Source organism: Sinocyclocheilus grahami, unplaced genomic scaffold (genome assembly GCF_001515645.1).
Source record: "Sinocyclocheilus grahami isolate Dianchi unplaced genomic scaffold, SAMN03320097.WGS_v1.1 scaffold458.1, whole genome shotgun sequence".
Lineage (NCBI taxonomy): Eukaryota > Metazoa > Chordata > Actinopteri > Cypriniformes > Cyprinidae > Sinocyclocheilus > Sinocyclocheilus grahami.
The window spans coordinates 212,927-218,926 of record NW_015505637.1 but is presented as its reverse complement, the minus strand read 5'-3'; the positions used below and the strand labels follow the sequence as shown (position 1 = coordinate 218,926).

At 34.6% G+C, this 6,000-nt stretch overlaps 1 protein-coding gene across 1 annotated transcript in view; it reads left to right on the top strand.

Annotated features, from left to right (window-relative positions):
- LOC107552787 (partitioning defective 3 homolog) overlaps positions 1 to 6,000 on the top strand; it is a 145,331-nt gene that overhangs the window by 37,373 nt on the left and 101,958 nt on the right. The gene's annotated exons all lie outside the window — the stretch shown is intronic.

Below are 6,000 nucleotides of genomic sequence, written 5' to 3'. Positions count from 1 at the left end.
GTCGTTTCTCCGATCACAAATGCAGACATGGTTTTATGTTTACACGGCACGATGCAACGCAACGCGTAAAAAGGCAGTATGAGTCATTATAATCGGTAATTATGTCCCCACTGGATGCAACAAATGCCTGGTTTATAATGGGTTTTAATGTGTTTGTCTCGTCGCTCCGGCCGGACACGGCATCATCACAGTATGGTGAGGGGCGTAACATTTCCGTCACACGCTTGAGGTATTCGGCCAATCACAACGCACTGGATAGCCGGCCAATCAGAGCACACCTCGCTTTTCAGAGCGATGAGCTTTGTAGAAATCTACACGTTTCAGAAAGGCGGGGCATAGAGGAGAAACAATAATGTACAGTATGTGGAAAATAATGTGTTTTTTGAACCTTAAACCGCATAAACACATTTCATTACACCAAATACACAAAATAATGTTCTTTTTAGCAACATCATATGACCCCTTTAATGCAAGATTTGCTCAAATAACAGTTATCTTTCACATCGTCGATTACACTTTTGTTTTTGAACAATTCACTGCGACTAAATCTGTAAGCAAACCATGCGAGTTGACATTCTTTTTATTTGTGCATATGTGAAAGTGCAATAATTCTGATCAAATGCAAAACAAAACAAATTAAATTTTTTGTTGTTGAGCAAAATAATCATGATCAACTGTTTAACCATTATCGTGCAGCCCTGCAATATTGCTAACATTTCTCAGTTTCTTCTTTTGACCTTGTATTGGGAATTTGGTTGCTTGTAAAAGTATGTATGAATGAGGCGTTTGACTTCACTTCTCCAGCTCTTCGAGTCACCTTGGCTTTAGGTGCTGAGCTGTGACAGTTCTTTCGCTCCTCGCTTCCTCTCCAAGCTTTGAATGTCTCATCTAATCTCCTTCTCTCTCTCTTTCTCGGGTCTTCAGGTCTAATTGTATCTGAAAGTCTTGAATGTGCATTAGTCAGAGGTGTTTAATATGCAGTCTTTATCAGAAGGCGGCGGGCCAAAGAAACAGTGGTGAGAAATTTCATGTTTCTATACTTATCATGCACAGGCCTTCTTTGCAATTACATACTTGACTGATTTCTTGTAGCCTCTTAAATTCACTTCCAGTGACCTTTATGCCGTTGCCTCGTTCGGGCGAGAAAGTTTCAGCCGTGCTAAATGTTTTAAACCTCGGCAGCAGTTTGAAGCTAGAGAGCAACATTTATATTTTTATTTCTCTGTTTTACTTTCTTCATCTATTCCCTCCCTCCATTACATTGTTTATTCTTTCTTAAGTTTGGTCATTATTTATTTATATATTTTTAAGCTTGATTTTGTTGTTTTGTTTGTTTTTCCTCTCGTGTGTTTGTTTTTTTCCTGCATTCACTGATTTGTTTGTTCATTTCTTTTTGTTAGTTGTTTATTTGTCTGTTTTTCTTTTGTTTTTGGTTTGTTTGTTCAATAATCTTTTAGCTCTTTCTTTCTGTTTAAAGAGCAAAATGTATATCTTAATTTCTTTCTTTAGCTTCCTTCATTTCTTCCTTCCTTCCCTCCTATATGTTGCTTATTCTTTCTTTAGTTTGTCTGTTAAATTGTTTGTTTATTCTTTTCCATTTTTGCACTTGCTTTATCTTTTGCTTGTCCTTAAGCTTGTTTGTTTTATCTTCACTGATTTCCTTTTGTTAGTTGTTTATTTTGAGGGTGTTTTCCCTTTGATTTTGGTTTCTATATTTGTCTGTTCATTGTTCTTTCTTTTTCTTTTGAAAGTGTGTTTATTTCATAAATGTGTGATTTTTGATACATTTTTACTTTTGTTCTGATTCTTTAATTTGATTGTTCATATTTTTTTTGTTTGTTTCTGTCTCTTTTGTCTTTCTGTATATCTTTATTTCTTAGGGAGCAAAATTAATATTTTCATTTCTTTCTTTCCCTTCCTTCTCTCTTCCCTCTACACTGTAAAAAAAGTTCCGTAAAAAATGGTAAATGACTGGCAGCTACGGCTGCCAAACAAAAACCCTAACATTTAAGTAAAATATAATAATTAAAACAAGGAAAAATCTGTAAAATAATTTTTTTTCTGTAAAACCTTTAATGAACATTTCTGTAAAATTATTGTTTTTGCACTTCATTTCAATTAAGATATTTTACCTTAATTTTACGGTTCTTGTTTGGCAGCCGTAGCTGCCAGTCATTTACCATTTTTTTTACGGGACTTTTTTTTTTTACAGTGTATTATGTTGTTGATTCTTCATTTTTTCTTTAAATTGTTTGTTTGTTCTTTTTTTTTTGTTACTTGGTTAGTCTTTTGATTGTTTTTCCTCTTGTTCATTTGTTTGTTTATTTGATTTTCTTTGTCCACTGATTTGTTTGTTCATTCCTTCTTTTTGTTAGTTTTTGTTTTTGTTTTCTTTTTTGTTTGTTTATCGATCTATTCTCTCTTTTGAAAGTGTTTATTTCATAAAGTAGGTTATTTTTTTTATTTTGTTAGAACTTTTGTTTGTTCTTTGTTTCTTTCATTCATTCGTTAATAACTTTTTGTTTGTTTTTGTTATGCTTTTCTTTCTTTCTTTCTTTCTTTCTTTCTTTCTGTATAATCTGTCTGTATGTCCCAGTGGAGTAGTGAGATTGAATGCTATTTCTCTGCTTTTCTCTGTGTGTGTGTGTGTGTGTGTGTGTTGTCTTATCTCTCATGGGCTCTTCTCTTCATTGTCTGTTCACTGACAGTATAATTCAAGCTCACTCTGGAAACAAAAGCATGTAATGAATGCACACCATCCATTCTGCTTATGAATGAATTAATTACTCCCGAGCACAATGGGCCAGGTTCAGCTGGATGTGCCTTTTATAAAGTCATGCACTTTTCCTCTGTCAGTGTGTGAAAGACATGTGCAGTGTTATGAAGGCTTGTGAAAATGAACCTGCTGTTTGTAACACAATTTTTCAGACCTTCAAACAAACTGTTGCATGTTATTAAAAATGTATAGTGACTTTGGGGAAAGGTACTTTAAGCTGTTTCTTTACAATACATCAGACGCATAGCTTGGGGATCCTTGGACCTCTGTGTGGCTGAGAGATTCAGTTTTTAAAGTGTACTAAAATATGTGTATACAAGTCACATGTAAGTAAAACTGTCCTCCTATTGGTCAGAGTGCACTATATGTGATAAGTATGAACAATATATGAACTGCGATAAATAATGCGCTCACCTGCTTTTTCACTGCTCAACACATTTCTTATTTTGAATTGTGATACAGCTTGGTTCGTTGGTCCAATGGGTCATATTACTTTCTCACCACAATTGAATGGCAAGAATCAGTTTTCAGTCAGGCTGAGTTCACCTCGTTCTGGAGATCTCTGACCGATTACTCTGGTGCGGATCCAGGCATGATTGCTGTGTTCATATTTGCATATAAGCCAACCTAAGGGAGAAAACATGCCAGGTTCAGAAACAAATGCTCTAAAAGTATTATGAATTAAGTTTGCCTCACATGTATGCTACTGACATTAATGATAACTCCATTCATGCAATTCATTCATGTATATATGTTACGAACAGATTCATTTGTTCATTCATTCATTTGATAATTGTTTCTTTTTTTTTGTTGTTTTTATGCTTTTTGTTAGTTTTATAAATATTTAATTGATTGGCATTTTGTTCTTTTTCTCTTCTGTTCATGTGTTTGTTCATTCACTTTAGTTTTGTTTAGCTTTTATGTGCTTTGATGTGTTTTTTTTGTTTCGCTTTTCTTTGCTTTTTTGTTTTGTTTTGCTTTTGTTTTGCTTTTCCTTTTGCTTTTGCTTTTTTGTTTTGCTTTTGGTTTTCCTTTTGCTTTTTTGTTTTGTTTTGCAAACATGCCAGGTTCAGAAACAAATGCTCTAAAAGTATTATGAATTAAGTTTGCCTCACATGTATGCTACTGACATTAATGATAACTCCATTCATGCAATTCATTCATGTATATATGTTACGAACAGATTCATTTGTTCATTCATTCATTTGATAATTGTTTCTTTTTTTTTGTTGTTTTTATGCTTTTTGTTAGTTTTATAAATATTTAATTGATTGGCATTTTGTTCTTTTTCTCTTCTGTTCATGTGTTTGTTCATTCACTTTAGTTTTGTTTAGCTTTTATGTGCTTTGATGTGTTTTTTTTTGTTTCGCTTTTCTTTGCTTTTTTGTTTTGTTTTGCTTTTGTTTTGCTTTTCCTTTTGCTTTTGCTTTTTTGTTTTGCTTTTGGTTTTCCTTTTGCTTTTTTGTTTTGTTTTGCTTTGCTTTTGCTTTTCCTTTTGCTTTTGCTTTTTTGTTTTGTTTTGCTTTGCTTTTGCTTTTTTGTGCAGATAAGCAGTGCTCACATTTCTTAAGACAATATTAAAATGTTTTTTAAAATTATATGAATTGAATAAATTATTAGTTTGGTTGTGTTTGCTGTTTGGTTTTGACAAAGTTGATAAATAACTGAATTAGATAAAATTAGATAGCTCTCTGTCAGTTTCTCTCTGATTGATTGATTGATTGTTTGATTAATTTGAGTAACACAATGTTGTCATTTCCTGAAGCATTAGTACAGTCTCTGATTATTATATATCTGAGCTCCTCTAAATAACTCGCCTAGCAAAATAAAACCATAATTGATGAGGCTCTGTGTCTTTACTGTCAGCTCTGGATACTCCTTCAAGTGCTTGACATGTTATTTCTCGGTTGTCACGGAACAACTGGCAAAAACTGTGTTGTCTGTCAAAGGCGAGAATTGGAGTAAAACTGCGATGTTTCTTCATGTTTGTATCCATAATGCATATCAGTTCTGGCTGCCGGCCCTCTCTAGGGGTAAGATAGCGAGCTGATGAGAGGCACTTCACTGTGTCAGTCTGAAAGACTGTGGTCCTTTTGAGTACTTGTTGACGGCGTGACAGGAACTAAATGACTGGGTGAAAATCACACGTGTGAACGCTGTGTTAGCACCTGCGGATGACACCGCCGCATGTGTTCTTCCTGCTGCCTTCACCTGGATGCTGGTTCTTAAACCTGAGAGCTGCTATTGTCTGCTGAGAGCCACCTGGGTTGCCATGGCAACCGCTCAGGCACGGGATGATGGGGTGTGTGTGTGTGTGAGTGTGTGTGAGATTCACCTGAATGCTTGGCTGAATCTCTATAACTCGTCTCCAGCCTCTTTGCTCTCAGCAGCTGGACTAAAGCCAAGCACCTGGCATTCTTCAGCTGTGTGTGTGTGTGCTAAACCTTTCTTAAAACATATTACTTTTGGTTTAAATGTATAAAAATGCTATACAGAGTGGATTTTCTCCAATTAATCCCTTTTAATGACTTAAAAAAGCTAGTTTTGGAACATGTTAGCTGGTTTGTTGCTGGTCTAAAGTGGTCAGCTGTGACCAAGATGATCTACTAGGTTGAAAATTGGTCCACTTGCTCATAGACCAGCTAGAAACGATGGCAGTGTCCAAATATCATATATAGTGATATGGAAATGTATTTCTGGATTTTATCCCAATCCAGTGCATATATATCATAGGTTTGATTCTGCACTGTGATTTGATTTTCCCTGTGAACAACAGGAGAGCATCCACTCAGCGGGTGCTAACGCAGATCTAACCAGTCACCATTGTAAACATCCTGTTTAATGAGTCATGTGATCCCGCTGTGTTAATCTCGCCCCACCTCTGCATAATTAAACTGTAAGGACATACTGCGTTTATTGTGTTCATATTATTATTAAATTAATTTTGTTAATCTTGAATAGCATTTTATTAGTGTGTCAGCTTTGAGTTTATGATGTTTATGATCATTAATGCTTCCCTTGGCAGTAAATATGCTGAAATAATTGTTTAAAAACAATAATATATAATTACTATGAGAATCCTTCTTTTATAAAGTGACAAAACAAAGTAAAAAAATAAAACTCTTTCTTTTTATTTAAATTGTATTTTCTTCTATTGTATATTTGATGTTTTTGCTTCCTGTACTTGTGTTGTATATTAATACTGAGGTGTACACCACTGACGT